Source organism: Alligator mississippiensis, chromosome 13 (genome assembly GCF_030867095.1).
Source record: "Alligator mississippiensis isolate rAllMis1 chromosome 13, rAllMis1, whole genome shotgun sequence".
Classification (NCBI taxonomy): Eukaryota; Metazoa; Chordata; order Crocodylia; family Alligatoridae; genus Alligator; species Alligator mississippiensis.
The window spans coordinates 36084232-36106110 of NC_081836.1; the positions used below are offsets into that span (position 1 = coordinate 36084232).

At 45.0% G+C, this 21879-nt stretch overlaps 1 non-coding gene across 1 annotated transcript in view; it reads left to right on the forward strand.

Moving 5' to 3' along the window:
• Nucleotides 1–21879, forward strand: part of LOC102566184 (uncharacterized) — a 50170-nt gene that overhangs the window by 18423 nt on the left and 9868 nt on the right. Inside the window, exons 2-4 of the transcript XR_009456219.1 lie at nt 673–791; nt 16642–16716; nt 20781–20940. This is a non-coding gene — a transcript (uncharacterized LOC102566184). The remainder of the gene's footprint in view (nt 1–672; nt 792–16641; nt 16717–20780; nt 20941–21879) is intronic.

A 21879-nucleotide genomic window follows, 5' to 3' on the forward strand; every position in this document is an offset into this window, starting at 1 on the left:
AAGAAATAGCACTAGTGGTACAGTGCAGCTGTAACAAGTGGCAGTTTTCTGTAAGAATTTTCCAGTTCGCATCAACTATAATCCATCAGTGCTCGAAAGTAACATAGCAATGAAAAGGACCACAATGTGTTTCTTTCTTAGAATTAGAAAATGGGAATAAACCTATTTGGTCATAACCCATTTAATGATTCAGACTCAGTGTTGTTACAAATGGCTGCTTATTAACCAGGAGATGTGCATCTCCAAACGTCTTTACAAACATCCCTTGAATGATTCTGACAAAATCCGCATATGGTACTAAACAAGTGCAAATTGGGTTCATTGTATAGACATAGATACCGAGACAGAAATTTTGCCCAGGGTGTTAGAGCAGGCATTAGACCCCAGACATTCTTGACTCTGAAGCTGCTGGTCAGAACCTAGTCACACTTGTTTCATAATAAGGCAAGCTCCAATGTTATTTTAACATTAAGGATTTCCCGTTTCAATCATCATAAAATATGATAGGTGTTTATGGGAGTTTAGCTTGGCCTATAAAGAATCCAGCACCTGAGCACTGTTAATTTCCATATTAATACAAGCTCAGACAGGCAGGTCCCTGAGTTCCAGCAGTGCTTGTCACTGGAAAATTCTTAACCTTATGGTTCAATGTTATGTTGTGATCTCTTGCAGGCAAACTGGAAAAATGGCTAGTGAGAAGGGACACATAATGATTCCTATGACATCATGTGAGACTTATCCACAGCCCAACATACAAGCACCCTCTGCACCAGACTTCTGTGCACAAGAAGGTAGGCTAATGTTGCAAAGTCCCAGAAGGGTAAGGTGTCCTCTGGATGGTTTCTGCTTCAAGTGCTAATTAATGGCGCTTGATGCAGAAAGAGCCTGGCTCATGAGGTGGCCTAACTTTCCCAGCATATCCTGGGCTCAGGAGGTGCCCATGCCCATTACATCAAATTAGGGCTAATTTACATTGCACTGGCTATAGCAGAAGTGGGCAATTATTTTGGCCAGAGGGCCACTGACAGAGTTTTACTGAGCTGTTGCAGCCTGGGTCAGCACCCTCCTTGCCCCCTACTCCATCCACAACAGCTCACCAAAACTCCCTAAGTGGCCCCCGCACATGGCCAGGTGGCTGTGATGGGACCATAGGTGGGTGGGGAGTGGGATTCAGGAGTGGGACAGGCAGGCGGGCAGAGCTCACAGGCAGCCGCAGTAGTGTCAGGGGCGAGGTGGCAAGCGACAAATGTAGTGGCCAATTTTAGCCACTTTAAGCAGAGAAGTAGTAGGTGTAGCAGCCTGCAGAGCTGATTACAAGGTCATCTGACCCAGGGAGCCTGCAGGTGGTGGCTAGGGCTGATTGGAGGGAGTGATCTGACCTAGGTGGAGGACTGGGTTTAAGGTCGATATAAGCCCAAGTTCTGAGCAAAGCTGGCAGTAAGATCTTGGAGCCTATTGAGAGAATGCCACCTCAGAATGGCCACAGCTCCAGAAGGTTGGCATGGAGGATAACACTTAAAGCAGTCTGGAGGTTTGGGAAGGAACTATGGGGGTGGAGGAGGTTCCTAGGGACCCAGGGTGGGGTCTGGGTGAGCCCAGAGAGAGAGACCAAGTGTGTGGGACCTGACAAGGGGCCTGGGGCCTAATGTGGGACCCAATGAGGGGTCCAGGACCCAGAGAGCAGGGCAGAGTGTAAGGGATCTATTGAGGGGTCTGGGTAAACCCAGATAAAACAGGGGGTTGAGCCGAGTCCAAGGTGTCTGGGGGTAGAGCCTGGAGATCTGTAGGCCAGGAGGGCAAGAAAGAGGGCTGGAAGGAACCCATAGCCCAGGAAGGGTAAAAAATGTCAGAGCAAGATAGCCTGGAGGTGGGGGCTGGGTATGAACAAAAACTGCACTCTGCTGAGGTTTGTGGTCATAATGATGGGGCTGCTTGTGGCAAGGTAACCCCTATAAAGTGCCACTGATGGCAAACTCCAGGGAAGGGCAAGTATGGGGCACCTAAAATGGATAAAATAAAGGTCCATGTGTGGCTACAGCCTGAGGAAGGGGATCAAGAGACTGCAGTCCAACATGATGATGTCTTAGTTGGTTCTATCCAAGTTGGGGAGGGCCCAAAGGAGAAAGTGAGCACAAGAGCCTTGAGGCTGAGAGTGGGGCCCAGTAGGGAGCACTGGAGCCAAAAGAAAGAGTGGCACCAGAAGGATCCAGAAGCCCAGAGAGAGACCAGAGTGGGACCATGTGTGTCCAGAAGCCCAGTGAGGGACTGGGAAAAGATGGACCAGATGTGTCCAGAGGCCCAGTGAGGGGTTGGAGGGCCCAGGGAGGAGCCAGATGAGAAACTAAGGGGTCTGGCAACCCAAAAAAGGGACTGAGTATGAAACCAAGGGGTCTGGCAGCCCAGGGAGGGGCTGAGTGAGAGACGAGGGATCTAAGGAAACAGAGTGGGGCTGTGTAAGAGGCTGAGGGGGTCTGGGGGCCCAGAGAGGGCCTGAGGGAAAGAACAAGAGGTAAGAGGGCCCAGGGGGGCTGTGTGTGTGTAATGAGAGAAGATCAATGAAGATAGCATTTATGAAGGTTGGGGTATAGTGTAGGGGTGGATTTGAGCCACGCAATTAGCTCATATGGCTGGGACCACAGTCAGCTGGTGTCCATTCAATTAATATTGAATTAACTATTCAATGAATTAGGGCAGCCCCCCATATTTTAATGGCAGTTAACACCAAGACATGGCAGGAGAGGTGGGCGGACTGGATAGAGCAGGGTAAAAGTAAATGTTTTGGTCCCCAGGGGCTTTATAGCCACCCCTAGAGATGGTACCCAGTGACACACCTTTAATGTCATCAAAATCAACAAAGACACGCATTCAATTTTGGGATCTAGAACATCAGGACCCTCATGGATGATCATCAGTGTGAACACCCAGAGCGCTGCACCACAATTGTGGCTCAAGAACTCAGGCAACACAACATTGATCTTATTGCACTGAGCAAGACCCAGCAAGCAGAAGAAAGGCAGTCCAAAGAACATGGAGGCACCTATACCTCCTTCTGGAAAGGTAAACAGAAAGGAGAATACCAGGTTCACAGAGTTCGTTTTGCCATCAAGAGTGAACTCATAAATCAACTTCATGAGTTCTCTGTCAGAATTAATGAGCACCTCATGACTTTGTCTTAAGTTTCTGGGGAGCCAATAGGCCACTGTCATCGGCGCATATGTCCTAACTGTTGATGTCGCTGATGAAACCAAGGAGGAATTCTATGCCAACCTTGACCAAGTATTTCCTGATGTTCTGAAGGGAGACAGACTTATTCTTCTCAGTGATTTCAATACCAGAGTCAGAAGGGAATCAAACCTCTGGAATGGAATTGTCAAGGCAGGAGTAGGAAAGGTCAACCACAATGGCATCCTCCTCTTGACCAAATGCATGTAACATGAACTCACCATTACCAACACCCTGTTCCACCAGAAAAACAGTCAAAAGACATCCTGAAAACACCTGTGATATAAACATTGATATCTGACTGATGTCATTGTTCATGCCCAGGATCGCAAAGATGTCCAAATCACCTGAGCTATGCTATGAGCTGATGACTGCTGGACTGATCACCAACTCATCTGCTCAGTTACGTCACTCAAACTGGCTCCTAAATGATGGCTGCACCAGAAGCAATGTTGATGGAAGATCAATGTCGAAGGACTCAAGGACCCAGTCAAGCAAGACCTCTTCCACCAGTGCCTCAATGAAAAACCGGGGAATTCCAATCAACAACAAGAGGATGTTGGCAGTGTTTGTGGTGCTTTCAAGTCTACCATCGTCAGTGCCTATGAAGAAACACTAGTATTCTGTAACAGGAAACATCAAGGCTGCTTTGATGAGAATGACTGGGAGATCCCAGAATTGATCAACTGCAAGTGCAAAGCTTTTTATGCCTGCCAGAATGACATCCAAGCGAAATAAATTGAATCTCCAACAAGCCAAGGCAGGAGTCCAAAGGAAAAATGGCAGGATGAAGAGCAGATGGTGGGAAGACAAGGCGAAGGAGATTCAATGTCTCACTGACATCCATGATAAGTGTTTTTTTTTCAATGCCACCAAAGCCATCAATGGTCCAAGCACTCAGGTACCAACTCTCTTGAGACCTAAGAATGCAGAAGACCTGATCAAGGAAAGGGTCACCATTGACACCCATTAGAAGGAGCATTTTGAAGTCTCTCTCAATTCAGATTCTATTGATGACTGTTCTCAACTCCAACCTGCAACACTCAGTCAGAGATGATCTTGGAATCCCTCCAAAACCTGACGAGGTGAGGAAGGCCATCAAACAGATGAAGAACAGTACCTGGAGGAGATGGAATTCTAGCCAAAACCTTCAAGCAAAAGGGAGAGAAGCTCACATCACAGCTCCTTGCCCTCATTTTAAGGATTTGGAATGAGGAGGAAATCCCAGATGACCTCAGAGACACCATGAATATGACAATCTTCATGGAAGGAGACAAGTCCAACTGTGGAAATTACAGAAGGATTGCTTTGCTGTCCACCACAGGATAGACCATTGGGAGAACCCTCGTGAACGATCTCCTTCCACTTATTCATAGATGCTAATGTCAGAAGGGACCTCAACAGATCATCGAGTCCAACCCCCTGCCAAGGCAGGAAACAGTGCTGAAACCCAGGGTGGCCAGCATGGGGAAAAGCTCCTCCCAGAATCTCAGTGTGGGTTTAGGTCATCACAAAGCACAACTGACATGATATTTACAGCTCACCAGCTACAGGAAAAATGCCAGGAACAACATTAATCTCTCTGCATGGCTTTCTTTAACCTCATGAAAGCCTTCAACTCTGTCAGCCAAGAAGTGCTGTGGAGGATCCTTCTGAAGTATGGATGCTAGAGTTGTGCAAAGCTTCAGTCACTGATTTGATTCAGTGGAGATTCAGCCCGATTTGGCGGCCGAATCTCCAAATCCGAATTGAATCAAGGGACTCTTTAATCTCTCTGAATTGAATCAGAACTCTCCAAATAGATTCAGAGTGATTCGATGATTCGGACATAGACACAACTTTAAATGTTTTTTCTACATACCTCAAGATATGAGGCAGCTTGTGAATGCTGAGATGCTGGGGCAGATGGAGTATCCCACAGGAGCATTGGGGGATCCCCAGTGTGCTCGGCAGCGGACCTGGAAGTGGACCAGAAGCACTTCTGGTCCACTTCTGGGTCCTGCGGAGAGTGAGTGGGGGACACCCCCCACCCAGCTCAGTGACTGGTGTACCTTCTGGGCCTGGGGGGGCACCTGGGGTCCCCCCACAACTAATCGCTGAGCCGGGGGTGGTCCCTGGTGCACTTGGCAGCAGACCCCAAAGTGACCAGAAGTACTTCTGGTTCACTTCTGGGTTCACCGCTGAGCACGCGGGGGCTCCCCCATGCTCCTGTGGGATGCTCCATCTGCCCCACCATAGCAGCTTTCATGAGCCATGCCTAGTACCTCTCTGATGATCTTGACATCAGTCACTGGGAGAGCCTCAAGAAAGACATCCATGATGCATGTGAAAAATTTCTAGGCTTTTCTACAAAGAAACATCAAGACTTGCTTGATGAGAATGATAGGGATATTTAAGTTCTCACTGACAGAAAAAGGAGAGCTTTTGAAACTTGGCAGAATTACATCAATTCCAAACAGAAGGAAGACACTTTTCACATTAAAGCTGAGACCCAGAGGAAGAGTCAAGAGCAAAAGAACAAGCAGCAAAAGGACAAAACAAATGATTAAAAAGTTTGATGACAGCTACAACATGCCAAGTTTCTTCAGTGCAACCAAAGCTATCTATAGGCCAAGCACACAAGAAGCCATCCCTCTGAGGTCCAAAAATGGAACAACACTTTTTAAGGACAGCTTCACCATCGGTGCATGGTGAAAGGTACTCTCAAGAGCTCCTGAACCAAGATTCTAATGTTGAAGACAATACTATTTAAGCCATTTCACAAGACCCCATTAAGGACTTCCTTGCAGTTCCACCAATTTATCAAGAGGCCTTGAATGCCCTTAAGCAGATGAAGACCAACAAAAGTATGTGGTCCTGATGGAAAACCAACTTAACACCTTATAAGCACGGTGGAAAAAAACTCTCTTACCAACTATACACTATTATTATGAAAATCTGGTAACATGGACAGATTCCTAGTGACTTGAAAGATGCCAAAAATCACTACCAAAATCAAGAAAGAAGATGCCTCAGATTGCAGCAATTATTGTCATATTACCCTCTTATTCACAGCTGGGAAGACCCACTCTCTTCAACAGACTCACTTTTCTTACTGAAGAGATACTACCCATGTTTGAGTGGTTTTAGACCACTTAGAGGTGTAATAGATATGATCTTTGTTGCTAGATGCCTGCGGAAAAAGCGCTGAGAGCAACATCAAGATCTTTACATGGCCTTCATTGACCTAAGGCCTTTGATTCAATCAGGAGAGGCCCTATTTCCATCTTCCTCATCCTAATGAGATTTGGATGCCTGCCAAAATTTGTTACCGTTACCAGACTTCATGACTACGTAACACCAAGCAACAGCTCTGCAATGGACCTTTACTATTAGAACTGGAGTCAAGCAAGGATGTGTGATTGCACTAAATCTTTTCCATCTATATCACAGCTATTCTCCATCTCATTGCTGATACATTTCCATCTGGATTCAGCATCAAGTATCACTTGGATGGGACTGTGTTTAACATCAACCAGTTACATTCCAAATCCAAGATAAACAACAGCTCCATTACTGATCTTTAGTACACTGACGATTGTGTTGTATGTGCTCAGGCTCTGATTTCCAAGAAGCAGAGAAATAACTTAATCTCTTTCCTGCCACCAGACTGTCGTGGAAACACACACAGAGTACTTTTGGGTCAGGTCAGCAGAAGCTTTTATTCAAAAGAAACTACAGCTGTAGGGGGAGTTCCAAAGTGACATGGATTTCCCAAGCACTTGGAAGGGGTCCCCCCCCAAGAGCAAAATCAGGAGGCTTATATACTTTTTAACAGTCGCTTACAACTCACGTGATCATATAGTGAAATTAGCATGAAAAGCGGCTATAATATTACTTCATTATTTCTTTGCTGTTATCAGGATGGGAATTATGGGGGAGATAGGGTTAGTTCACAAACCTCCTTCTTGCACCTGGAAATCTACTTTGTACATACTTTTTTTTTTTTTTCTACCTTCAAGGCCGCGGTGAGCGAAGCATTTGCAGAAGAGTTACAAAGAACAAACACTTGCCCTTATCTGTTCTACTGTACCGAGCCAGCAATTCTACACAAAGCGGTTATGTCATCTTATAACTAAAATAATCAAAGTTTAAGGCATATATATTTTCTGATTCCACAGCCCCCCCTTTGAGACTATTTAGTCTCACTTTAGCCTTAAATTTCCATTCTCATGAGCCCCTCTATTTCATCATGCAGCCTTTCATGTTTTCTTTCAATCTGCTCACACTTTTGTAACACCATTATTCTAGACTCTGCTGTGGGTTTTCTTGCCTTGCTAAAGCTTCCCCTGCTGGCTTTCACGCAGCAGAGGATCAGTTGCACTAATACATAGAACATTATCAGAACTATCAAGACAAACAATATTCCATACAGGATTTTCTTGCCAAGGGCCCTGAAATCTGGGAGCCAGGAGGTTAGCCAAGACCACATTTCTTCTAGACCCCAGTCAGTATTTTCTGAGGCCACTTGATGTAGGACCCTTAACTGATTTCGGATTTTGCGAATGTCAGTTTCGATTCGCATGTCCTGATTGACATAGACACAACAGGTGGAGTTTACTAAGGCACATACTCCTCCCTGGGATACCAATAGGTAATCTAGGGCTATGCGGTGTTGTATAGTTACTTGTGAGATCTGGGAGATCTCTTTTTGCAGAGCCTGAATTGCATCCGCAGTGGCATTTCCCATAGCTTCCATTGTGGCTGAAATGTTAATTATGGCTAGTTCCAATTCTCTTACTCCAAGCCACGGTATGAAGGTTCTCACAAATCGATGGAACCCTGTGTTTCTGGTAGCTAAGGGGTTAACCGCCCTTTTCATGTGATGGTTGAAATTTTTTACTTGTTCCAGATATATTGCACTATGCATTTCGAAACCAGGGATAACACGTCCAAGAGTGCATGCCCCCACCCAATTCCAGGGCAAGATTTTATGAGCCCTGTTTCCGCAGAGCCAGTAAAGGCCTGGGGCAGAAAGGGTACTCAAATCTCGGCAGTTGTTGTGCCCTATCCGGCACTTTCGATTGATATGCATCGTATAGGACGGTCCACGTTCAGCTGTTATTCTGCTGGACCGAGATATATTACAAGAAGTAAAATTGGAGTGAATGTAAAATTCTGATCTGTTTGCAATGAGAGCAACATGAGGTTCCTTAGAAAAGTTGTAGACCATGAATCCTGTACAATTGAGAGAGGGTACGTTACCCAACAGGATTCCACTGGTGCTACTAGGGCTATAATCTAGAGTAGTTAGGCAATGAGGGTAGTGTCCTACAGGTGTGGCTTTATTATAAGCTCCGGTGTTGTTGGATCTGTAACAGAAAGGCGCCTCTACTCTTGGGGAGATTATCCAGTTAGCAGGGGCGGCCCTCCATTCTTTAGGAGCGGACCGATGGGCAGCTAACGAGTAGTGTCTAACGAAGCCGCCGTTTATTGTTCCCCATTGCTGGAGGGATATTGGTACTCCGATCATTGGGATTCCTTGGTGTAGGTGTGCTGGGCTGTGAAAGCATATCCAGCAGTCACTTTTATTTCCAGCTTGAGCCACCGCATGGGAGATCTGCAAATACAAATTTTTCTCCCACCCCCCTTGGGTGATACTGAGATACCCAAGTGTGATATATAAGGATATCAGTGCCATTTTTAGATACAGGAGGGACAAAGCATCTTAACAACAAACATAACCAGCACCAGTAAGAAAAAGAACACTACCAGCCAAACCCAGGATGGCAGCCAAAGTCTTTCTTCGTCCTCTGGGCTCAAGTTACCTAAAGGACTGATAATGTCGGCTCTTGGTCTTGATCGAGGTGGTGATCTTCCGAATGGGAGCATTCACTTTCTTCGAGGCCGAAGATGATATCTTCGTTCTTCAACTGATGAATCCGGCTGGGCTGAGGTGTTGGGTGCAGGGGAGAGGTTACTAGCACTTGCACCCTGATGCTCCTCACTTGCCTGAGTGAGGTCCTGAGGGTCTTTGTCCTTGGCCTCAGGGAAAGATCCCAACCTTGGTTGGAATACAGCTGCTTCGGGGTCCAATGGAGGTGATACCTTCTTGCAGTGCGAGGCATGAGTCCATGTTTGGTGACCTTGGCAACGAACAGCAGAATTAGTGGTTAGAAGTACCTGGAAAGGTCCTTTCCATCTGGGTTGAAGTGCGTTTTTCCGTTGATAGACCTTTACGTAGATCCAATCCCCTGGTTCGAGGTTGTGACAGGGAACATCCGGTGGTTGAGGTAAGGCTTCTTGGACCTGTGAATGAACAGACCTGGCATACTTCATTAATGCCTTGCAATAATTTAGTACAGTTTCATCAGTTAATTGTAGGTCTGTTTGGTGAGGGGCAACAGGTGGTGTAGCTGGCATCCTCATGGGTTGTGCCATGAGTATTTCATAAGGGGTTAGGCCATGTTTTCTGTTAACAGTGTTTCTAATGTGCATAAGAGCAATGGGCAGTGCATCAGGCCATTTGAGGCCTGTTTCAGCACAAATCTTCGAAATGCGCGTTTTTAAATCAGAGTTTTTACGTTCTACAGCACCACTTGACTGTGGATGATAACTACAGTGTAGGTGTTGCTGTATGTTGAGTGCTTGGCAGATGTTTTTTACTATCTGTCCTGTGAAATGGGTGCCACGGTCACTATCTATTGTGAGAGGCAATCCAAATCTAGGGATGAATTCTTTGAGCAATTTCTTTGCTACAGTGATGGAATCAGCACGTACGCATGGGTAGGCTTCCACCCATCCAGAGAACACATCAATAATAACAAGAATGTACTCATAAGAACAGCACTTAGGTAGCTGCACAAAATCAATTTGCAGATTTACAAACGGTCCCCATGGAGGGGGATGGGCTGTGGGTGTCGTTTTTACCCGTTGCCCAATGTTGTGAGCTAAGCAGATGGGACAGGAGCTACAGTACTGTTGTGCCATGGAAGGAAAATTTGGGGCAAACCAATTTCTTTGTACTGTAGCAATCATTCCTCCTTTGCTCGTATGGGCCACAGAGTGGGTTAAACGAGCAAGATGTGGCAAAAGCTCTCTAGGCGCCACCAGGCGGCCGTCCGGGGAGCGCCAGAGAGAGTCGGGGTGCAGTGAACATCCTGCACGCAGCCAGTCATTTATTTCCTTTTTTGGGGCCTGATTTTGAAGAAGGGCCAGACTTGAAAGGCTAGCCAAAGGAGACTGGTCTGCTGAAAAACAAACAAAAACAGAGTTAGGAGCCTGTGGGCCAGAAAGGGCCGCATTTCTGGCAGAACGGTCTGCCAGATCATTTCCTCGTGTGACATCATCAAAGGGTTTCTCATGAGCTTTACATTTGACAATAGCAATAGCAAGAGGCAATTGAACAGCTCCTAAGAGCGCTTTTACATAACAACCATGACTGATTTGGGTCCCTGATGAAGTGAGGAACCCTCTTTGTTTCCAGATTTGTCCAAAATCATGAACAACACCAAAAGCATACTTAGAGTCAGTATAAATGGTTGTGGTTTGATTTTTTGCAAGAATGCAAGCACGTGTTAAAGCAATGAGTTCAGCAACTTGAGCAGAACGAGCTTGGGGTAAAGAATAGGCTTCCAAAACAGCATACTGAGTGCATACTGCATATCCCGCAACTAATTTGCCTGCATCATTTCTAAGACAGGAACCATCAACAAACAAAACAAGGTCAGAGTTCGGGATAGGAATGTCCTTGAGGTCAGTTCGAGGGGTTAACAATTGAGTTGTGATAGACAGGCAATCATGAGGCTCACCATCAGAGGCAATAGGCAGAAGTGACGCAGGATTCAGAATTGAACAGCGATTTAAGGTTACATTTGCAGCTGACAGTAGAAGTTTCTCATATTTAGTAAGACGGGAATTGGAAATGTGCTGAGTTTTGCCCTTGAGCAGAAGGGCCATCACAGCATGTGGAACTGCAACGGTTAAAGAGTGTCCCAAAACTAGAGAATCTGCCTTTTCAACCAACAAGGCAGCAGCTGCAACTGAACGGAGGCAAGGAGGAAGTCCCGCAGCTACGGGATCAAGGGCAGAGCTGTAATATGCAATTGGGCGATGCTTTTCACCATGCAGCTGAGTGAGTACTCCTAAAGCGATTCCTTCCCGTTCATGACAAAACAAGGTAAAGGGTTTCTTATAATTAGGAAGTCCAAGAGCAGGAGCAAGAGTGAGGGCTTGCTTAAGGACCACAAATGCTTGTTCGGCTTCAGGAGTCCAAGGGAGGGGTTCCGGGGTGGTATCATGAGTGAATGCTTGCAAGGGTTTTGCGAAAGCAGCATAACCCAGGATCCACTGTCTACAATAACCCGTTGCACCTAAGAATCCCCTCATCTGTTTTCTAGTCATAGGTTTGGGAATGTTGAGGATAGCTTCAACTCTACTAGGGGAAAGGTGTCGTTCTCCTGCTGAGATATCATGCCCTAAATAATGTACCTTAGACTTGCAGAGCTGCAATTTAGATTTTGAGGCCTTGTGGCCTTTCTGAACTAAAGCTGTGAGGAGTGTCAAAGTATCTTGCTCACAGGCCTCTAAAGTGGGCGAGGCTAACAATAGATCATCAACGTACTGAACAAGGGTGGACCCCCCTTTGAACGTGATAGGATCCAAATCTTTTTTTAGGATCTGGGAAAACAGGGTTGGGGACTCTGTATATCCCTGAGGGAGTCTTGTCCAGGTATATTGAAATCCCTGATAAGTAAATGCAAACAGATACTGGCTATCCTTATGAACGGGGATAGAGAAAAAAGCAGAACAAAGATCCACTACTGTGAAATATGTAGCATCTGAAGGGATACAGGAAAGAATAGTGGCAGGGTTAGGGACCACGGGGAAAGCGGGTAACACAGCGGCATTTACAGCTCGAAGATCTTGCACAAAGCGATACGTATCTTTACCAGGTTTTTTGACAGGTAGGATAGGTGTGTTGCAAGGGGAGCGTATTGGGACAATAATCCCTTGCTCAAGGAGTGAGGAAACGACAGGCTTGATCCCTTCCTCAGCTTCCTTTGAGATGGGGTACTGTGGGACACGAGGAAGTGGCTTGGCAGGGTTCAGGATGATACGCACTGGTTCAGCACTCAGCATGTGCCCCACTTCATTCGCATGGGTGGACCACAGCTGTGGAGGTACTCGTGCCAACAGTTCCTCTTGCAAGAAGGAAGTGTCAGAATCAGAGTACTCCTGGGTTAGCAAAGCCACAAGCTCGGTTTCCCTATGTTCCGGTACCTCAAGGTAAACACCATCTGGGCTACAATAAATCACGCATCCCAGTTTACACAGCAAGTCCTTATCAAGAAGGTTGACAGGTGCACAGGGGCTAAGAAGAAAGGCATGATTTTCAGACAAAGGGCCAATAGAGATGGAGACAGGTTCAGAGACGGGATGTGGGATAGGTTGTCCGCCTATACCGACAGCATTTACAGTTTCAGGAGAATAAGGTAGAAAAGGAAACTCAGCAGCCTTTAGTGTGGAGCGGGACGCTCCGGTGTCGACCAGACAGGAGACAGGTTTACCAGAAATAAGGCATTCAACAAACGGACCAGATTGGTCAGTAGCAAGCAAAGGAGCAATGATGTCACTGTCCCTCAGGCTGTCCTATTCAACACTGGGAAAATTGACAGGAAGTGGAGGTGGGGGCTGGGGTCTGGGTCCTTGGCCGGGGCGGTTGGGGCATTCTGATTTCCAATGTCCTTCTTGCTTGCAATAATGACATTGGTTCCCATAGCCTGGGTTTTGTGGGCTCAAGGATCTATCTCTTCCCCTGAATCTACCCGGGCCTCCCCTTCCCCGTCCTCGTCCCCTTCCTCTACCTGGACCCTGCAACTGAGAAATCTGTAAGGCCATTAACTTAAACTCGGCACTGTCTTTAGACCGTTCCAATTTGTTATGAAAATGGTTAGCCGCAGCAAGGACTTCGGTCAAATCTTTAGTTTCCCAGCCAATAATTACTGTTTGAATTTTCTCAGCAATTTTAGGGTTAAGTCCCTGGACGAATGCTGCCACTATTGCTTGTTTAGCATTTCCGACTGGGTTATCCATTCCTGAGTATCGTTCAAATGCCTGTTTGAGGCGTTCTAAATAGTCACTGGGGTGTTCATTTTTGTTTTGTTTACAGGTATTTATTTTGGTCCAGTCTGCCTTTTTTGGGCAAATTGTGAGAACTGCCTGAACCAAAGCATTTCTCTTGTCAATAAAGTCTTGGCCAATCCCTGGGTTTTTATCTGGCCAAGTACAGGCAGCGTACAGACGTAGCATAGTCTCCTTGGGCAAAATGGATCGCATGAGCTGATTAATGTCAGCCCATGTTGGATTATAACAATTTATAACAGTCTGCAATTCTTCCTGAAATTTTTCTGGGTCTTCCCTGATTTTTGGGAACTTTTGAGTTAAATTGTAGAGATCACCTGGAGTCCAGGGTGCATGCACAGTTACTATATTTTGTCCATCGTTGCCAATGCCTGGCATTTGTCTTAGGGGGTAAACTTGTGCAGTTCGGGATCTCAGATTGATGGGAGATCTTTCCATGCCTATTCCCATTCTTCTAAATACACCTGTGGTGGGTTGTGACCCAGGAGTAAATTGCCACACTGGTGATGATTGAGTGGCAGATATGGTGGATGAGTCCGGACTATTAAGCTCCGTGGATGGATTTACTGAAGGAGCTTCAGCTAATGGGTCACTAGCCTGGGCTGCAGCCTGATGTTGAACCGGTTGTTGCTGATGTGGGAGTCCCAGGAGAGCGGGGTTCGAACAAAGGTCAAGGATATCCTCTGCTGGCTCCGGTGGTGGGGGCGCCCCGGGCAATGCTGGATACATTGGAGCGGTGGCCAGCGTGTAATTTGGGGGAGCAGCCAATTTCTCCCGAACAGCTTTTAACTGCTGTTTTAATTTTTCTTGAAAGTCTTTTAGGCTCCTAGTTTGAGATTCTGTCCGCCTTTTGGACATCTCATCATACCAATAAAAGAACGCGTCCCACTGGTTTTGTGGTGTTTTGGATCCACGGGACTCTAACGCCCCTCTCAAGTGCACTATTTTATCCTGATCAAATGTTCCTTCCTGTGGAAAATGTTTCACAGGATCATCCCTAGTATACCAGTTCCACTTATCCAGGTACTTGCAAGTCTCGGGAGAATAGTGTGTGTACATAAAGTACGCCGGAGTCCCCTTAGGGGGGACAGGAACCTGTTTAGACTGACTTGTTCCCATTTTCAGTCACACAGGGAGACGTAGGAGAGGCTTATTTAGGATGTCCGGGCCGCTCAGTGCCTTGCCCCGCAGTTTTTCACTGCCCAGACAAAAGGCTTCTGACCCGACACCGGCTCATAAAATGGAAATGGGGAGGGAAACACTAGAGGGATCCTTTCACTCCTGCTTTCGGCAGAAGCTACTGGGACGAGGGGTTTGGAAAAGACAAAATCACTCAGACGCCCTGTCCACTGGGTCATGAGGTTCCAGTTGGGTCCCCTTGCTTTCAAAACTGCCGTCAGGCAGAATTGGGGCGGCTGAACCCAACCGTAGTCTCAGTCCTGGTCAGTGGCTCATATTTCTAAATACACACACACATTCATTCAATAAGCCCTGTCCACTGGGTCACGAGGTTCCAGTTGGGCCCCCTTGCTTTCAAAACTGCCCTGTCAGGCAGAATTGGGGCGGCTGAGCCCAACCGTAGTCTCAGTCCTGGTCAGTGGCTCATATTTCTAAATACACACACACATGCACATTTATTCAGTCAGCCAGACCTCCTAACCCACACCGCCTTAGTTAATTAACTACAAGCCCGATGTGCTGTTGGATGAAGGTGCCTCAAACAGTTTCTCCCTAAAACGTACGTTACCAGACACAAAATGGGATCCTTTACCAGACAGAAAATTTTAGCCGGCAGTAAGGTTCAGACTGACCTGTTTTAACAAGGTTCAGATCCAGTTACCACGGCCAAGTTGGGAGCCTACAGGCAGTCCTCCTCCGAAACCCCAATAGAGATTTTGAATTAGGTCTCTTACCTCTCAAGTTTGGCGCCTCAGGGTTCGGGGGGGGGTAGCCTGCGGTCCTCCTTCCTCAGCCTGTGTTCTGGATCCGAGTCACGGCACCAGGAATTGTCGTGGAAACACACACAGAGTACTTTTGGGTCAGGTCAGCAGAAGCTTTTATTCAAAAGAAACTACAGCTGTAGGGGGAGTTCCAAAGTGACATGGATTTCCCAAGCACTTGGAAGGGGTCCCCCCCCAAGAGCAAAATCAGGAGGCTTATATACTTTTTAACAGTCGCTTACAACTCACGTGATCATATAGTGAAATTAGCATGAAAAGCGGCTATAATATTACTTCATTATTTCTTTGCTGTTATCAGGATGGGAATTATGGGGGAGATAGGGTTAGTTCACAAACCTCCTTCTTGCACCTGGAAATCTACTTTGTACATACTTTTTTTTTTTTTCTACCTTCAAGGCCGCGGTGAGCGAAGCATTTGCAGAAGAGTTACAAAGAACAAACACTTGCCCTTATCTGTTCTACTGTACCGAGCCAGCAATTCTACACAAAGCGGTTATGTCATCTTATAACTAAAATAATCAAAGTTTAAGGCATATATATTTTCTGATTCCACAAGACATTTCTTAAGGCATGCAAGCTCTGCCATCTAGCCTATTCTAATACTTGCTGGAATGGCTAGCTTCTTGTTTTTCTGTAACCTAACTCTTTTTTAATGAGGACATGTTGTTAGTCTGCTGCTCAGTCCAGAACCTGGAGGGCCCAATGATTGTCTTGGATTTCATCCCTACCTTGTGACTTAGGTGTTTATAAGTGGCTTTACTAGGAGTCAGAGCCCTTGCTGGAACAGTTCTCAATCACTGAAACATGTAAACCTTTCCAAGACATTAAGGTGCAGTCACACAGGAAGGAACAGAAAAACAGAATAAACTTAACTAACAATCAACAGTGAGTAGTTTTTTAACAATAAGCCTATTAAAGAAATAATTTACATTAAAAGAATTCTCATACTCTTCCCCTCTGAGTTAGAGAAGAGCAGTTTGCTAATGCCACACCGCACCACGCTACGTCCTTGCTAAGCTTATAGTCTATCTAAGAAGCCGATCTAAAGCCTCAACCTGCCCACTGAGAAATACATCCTTCCTCATTTGGAAATGGTCCCAGAGGTATTTCTGGGCAAATATCCTGAAATCCCTCCCAAGATTATACCAGCTCATACTTTCTTAGCACTGTATATCTTTCAAATGATAGGGTACAGAGCAAACAGAAGCTGTGTACTCAATACTGAACCACAGTGTGGAGATCACTCCACAATAGCTGCTGTTCAGATTCTGATTAGGTGTTTGAGGGGTTACGTTGTACAACATTTTATGCTTTATTCATTTTTTTCTTAATACAGTAGATTACCAGTATCCTTCTCCCCCACCATACTCCTATCAAGATGTCAACCCCACAGCCAACCCCACAGAAACAGGTAAGAATAAAGATTTTGTGTAAGTTATTTAGGATATAGCACATGAACAGAAGCAAAAACATCTTGCTGCTCTACTACTAGTTTTTCATGAATGGAGGGGGATTTGGACCCATTTATGGTATAAAAAGATAAGAAATTACCTACTAAGGATGACAGGGAAACACTGTTTATGATTGTCACTCCTTTTCCACAATCCACAGTTTAACTTACCCACATCTGAATCAGTTAAGGATTAGTACTAGATGAATAACTTTTATTTTTTGGTTCATTTTTTGAACCAAAAAAAATATCATCCAGGTTAACCTGAAATAAGCCTTTTCTTTATAAACTAAAAAAGGGTTTTTTTGTGTTGAACAAAAAAGGTTCCATTTTATGGGAACTCATAATCAAAATAGAGGGGTAGATTCATGCTGCTGCTGATCCGGGTTGACAGGGACCCAATCTGAGTGCATGGGGGCTGGCGGGTGCAATCTGGGCCACAGGGTGCATTTTTGGAACCTATACTACCCTTGGGAGCAGGTGAGCCAGGCAGGCAAGAGCAGTACATGTTAGAGGGTATTAACACTTAATACAAGGACAGGAAAATATGGCCCGTGGACTGGATTCGGCCTGTCAGGCCATTTTATCTGGCCTGTGGGGCCCCTAAAAAAATTTAGAAAATTAATATTTCTCTGTCATCTTTGACAGGCTGCCTGTCAAAGATGACAGGAGCCAGGGGCAGTAGGACCCAGGGAAAGCTAGCAGCAAGACCGAGCAGCCCAGCAAGGCCCACCTGGCTCTGCCCCTCCCATCTCCACCTGCCCCAACCAGGCTTCTGGCCTGGATGCATGAGGCTGTTCCCCACCTCCATGTGCCGGAGAGGGAGATTAAGATAAGAACGTGGGGTGGGGGAAAGGCAGGGGAGGACCATGGGGGATACTGCATGTGTGTGTGTATGCAGAGAGGGAGGGACAGAATGTGCACATGTGTGTGTGTAGGGAGGAACAGTGCGTGTGTGAGGAGGGAGGGACAGAGAGTGTGTGTGTGTGTGTGTGTGTGTCCATAGGGCAAGTCCCACACACATCCCACCATACATATGCACCCACAACCTCCCCTTGCACTGCCATACACACAGACCCCCACACCCCCTCACACACCCTAGCCACCCACACCCATACACAGCCCCTCACAAACCCTATACCCTCCCACACCCCACATATGCACACAGACCCCCACATGCTCCCTCATGCACACACACACCTATCCCCCCACACAAAACTCCCCCCCACACCCCATTTTCTGGAACGGGCTCCCAAGGGAGGTGGTGCTCTCCCCTACCCTGGGGGTCTTCAAGAGGAGGTTGGATATGCATCTAGCTGGGGTCATCTAGACCCAGCACTCTTTCCTGCCTATGCAGGGGGTCAGACTCGATGATCTATTGAGGTCCCTTCCGATCCTAACATCTATGAATCTATGAAAACCCCATATCCCCACATACCCACGGCCCCCCACAAACCTGTACCCACTCCTGCATAATATACAAGAGTAAGAATTTATTTTTAAGCTATTGTGCAATCACCTCTATGTACACTACACAAATGCATGTAAATCAGGACAAAAATATTTTTTGAAATCAAATTAATGAATGTTGTAGGTGTTCAATTTTTAGAATATAATTTGGTATTTTTCTGGCTCCGAGATGGTAAAACTCCTTGCTGAAAGGAGTACTTCTGGGGGGCAAGGGGAGAGCCTTCTGGTGGCAAAGGTCAGGGGCTAGGGACAGGACTTCCAGTCCCAAGATAGCCACCAGGGAGCAGGGCACCTGTCAATGGGTAAGGGATTGGAGTTAGCATGTGTTAATTGAACATGTAAGTACACCTTAAGAGGTGGAAGAACAGGTTTTAAATCTCTCCTGATCCTAGGTTTTGAATCCACCTCCCTCTGGTATCTTAACCAACTGGCTATATTGGAGTTGATTGCTCTCAGTTTCTCTTGTTGACACTATTCCACTTAGTAAAGAGATTTAAATATTTGCTAAGCAGGGATTATAATTTAGGTCAGTGTCTCTGACCACCACATTAGAGAGTCTCAGTGCATATTGAAGTCTTGCAGACAAGGGGGAACAGATTCAATATCAGATTTTGAGGAAAGGCTGCTGCACGATATCCAACTGCCTAGGAGTCAGGGCACTTCCCTGGGAGGTAGGGGTGCGAGTTAAAACATACGCACACACAGAAGACCCCTAGAAGACATGTAGCCCCTGGGTTATTAAGTAAAGGGACAGTTTCAGTCACCTTTTTCTTTAGCAGTTTGTGAATCTCATGTTAAAAAATTGTGTCAAATTCATTAATAGTTTTGGAATGACTGAAGCCACATTTTTGGTGAATAAATTTTCCCCTGGAAAACTGACACGGTACTAAGGACTATCCATTATTATCCTCTTAAAAGTTTCCAATCATACCTTTATTGGAAAAGACTGAGAAACTGCCAAATGCGTCAGTTTCCAAACACTGTCAGTGAAGGTCAGCATTATTTTTTAGTGATGAGTTAGCCAAATGTATGAATAAAATTTGATGGGTTTCTTTGCTATTGCCAGAACTGATTAAAAAACTCTAGTAACATTCAATTTGCGTGTCACTGTAAGGTTTTCTGTCAGTTACCAACAACATGCAGAGTTAGATTATAAACAATCCTGTTCTAAAATCCAGGATGTAAACCCTTATGCTTTAAAAACACAAGATAACCACTAATTGCTGGGTGGTAGAAAAAACTTCCTCTCTTGGGAGATTATTCCATAAACGTCAGCTATGTGTTTCCATGCAGTCTGTTTAGCCACAATCATTTAGCGCTACTCATTGAGACAGCATAAAGAAGTGGGTAAATAATACAGCTCATCCAGTATGCCAGTTCCTGCAGAGTATTCTTAATCAACGTTTGTGATATACACTGTCCAGACTACACACATTAGGAATAGATTTGTGACCTGTACACCTACTATTAAGGTTGTTAGTCCTAAGAATTTCCATTGAAAATATGCTTTCTTGCAACCCAACTAGAAAAAGTTTTTGCAATCTCAGGTTTGATTTGATGTTTCAGAACATGGGAAATGACATAAGAATTGTCCAGAATTTACTAGTTTTCTTGCGAAGTGCCAGTTATTTTGTTTCTATTCTTGGTTTTTCACACCTCTCAGTGTTTCATTCTGAGCATGAACATGGTAAAAAAAAAAAAAATTCTGGCAGTTTAAAAAATTTTGCCTGGTTTGGACTCTGTGAGCATTTATAGACATGCTCCGGGAGGTGGGTTGCTTTAATTAGCGCTGTTCCAAGAGCTGTGCTAATTAAAGCGCCTAGAGCGTCACCTGTATCAGTGTCCCTGTGCCAGAAAAAATGGCAGCAGGGCACTTTAAACAAAAGCTCGTTGAATGAGCTTTAAAGCACTCCGCCATAACATTTCAGCACAGGGATGCTGATACACTTGACCAGGAATCCTGGTTTTCTCTGATTTAAAAAAGTCCCCAATTTTTAGTAAAAAAAATGTAACCCCAAATCCACATTTTCCCATGATTAAAATGAAAAAGTACTATATATATAGTGAAACACCATATAGAAATATAGCTATATAATATTAGTGGTGTTTCATTTAAATCATGGAAAAATGTGGATTTGGAGCAGGATCGGGTCCCTTGGGTAAAATGAAACACCATTATATATATCTTTATATATTAGTGGTGTTTCATTTAGATCACGGAAGTGTGGATTCAGAGTTACTTTTTTTTTTTAACCAAAAATTGGGGATTTTTTTAAAATCAGAGAAAACCAGGATCCCTGCACATGATGCTGGAGTCTACTGGAGCACAGTAATTACAGCACATTGGAGCAGCCTCCCTGAACATGTATAGGGGCCCCAGTGTGAAACGCTGTTGTTTGGTTTTCTTTTTTTTAAGCTGGATGACCTTAGTAGAAGTGATCTTATATATATTTCTCTCTATGTGGCTGTTGTGAGAAAATGGGAGAAGTGGCAAGGAGACACAATAAGGGGTAATACTAATTCCCATTTTACTTCATATTTCTTTCTACATTCAGTATACATAGTGTCTCAGCCTCCAATTGTTGTAGCAGGAATCTTTACAAGCAAGCCAGCATCCACAATATGTCCATCTTGTCGCCAAGCCATTACTACACAGGTTGTCTACAGACTGGGTAAACTATCTTATCTTCTATGTTCCGGGATGTGTGCCACTGGGTAAGCATTTGTTTATTTTACTTTAAAGACTGAATTACCAAAATATATATTTATAAGAGATTGATAGTTCAGCTGAAAAATCTCTCTCTTCCTAGACTGACTCTTAGGCAGACAGAACCAAAGAGCAGTGCTGTACTGTATTATCTTACCCGTCTCAACATACTGTATGATCTTACCAGTGTGTGTCCAGTACAGTTGTAAGGTGTGAATAAGAGATGAATTGAATCAGATATTAACCTTCTCATTAGGCAGTCAAAAGAAACAGAATTTATACAGCCTTGTCTTCTTTCCCACCAAAAGTTACAGTCACTTTTTCACTCCTCTGGCTGAATGAACGTAATGATTTACGCAAAGTGGAACAGTCCAACAGATGATTCTGAGAGACATCTGTGTCAGAATGATCAAATAGCCCTATGGTTGGGCATTCACTTGGGGTTTGGGAAACCTAAATTCAAGTCCTTGGCTGAATTAGGACTTGAACCTAGGTCTCCCCTATTCCTTTGGCTCTACTGGGATCTATTTCTATTTCTTTCTTTAAAAACTTCAAAAAGTCCTTTTTGAACATGATGTCCTATGGGATTTTTTCACAATCTCTAAGTTTGTGGGACAGAACATCTATTTTCTGACAATTCCACTTATCAGAAACCATGCCAGCCCGGATCACTTAGGCTTGGAACAGACGTTGCATTTGTCCCTGGATAAATTGTGTGTTTGTCCAGAAACAAAGTTATTTTATAATTGGTGTGTACATGCATTGCCCTTCTAATCAGGGTTTCGTGAGAGGCTGAATGCAGTGCTGCTTTTCTGCCATTAATTCAATGATGCAATCCTGGGATAAGTGTACAGATGTATTTTACAATATCCCAGAATAAGCTGTTACTATCTCTTATCTTGGAAACTTCTTTAGGATTTATCCCAAGATAAGTGCAATGTCTGTTT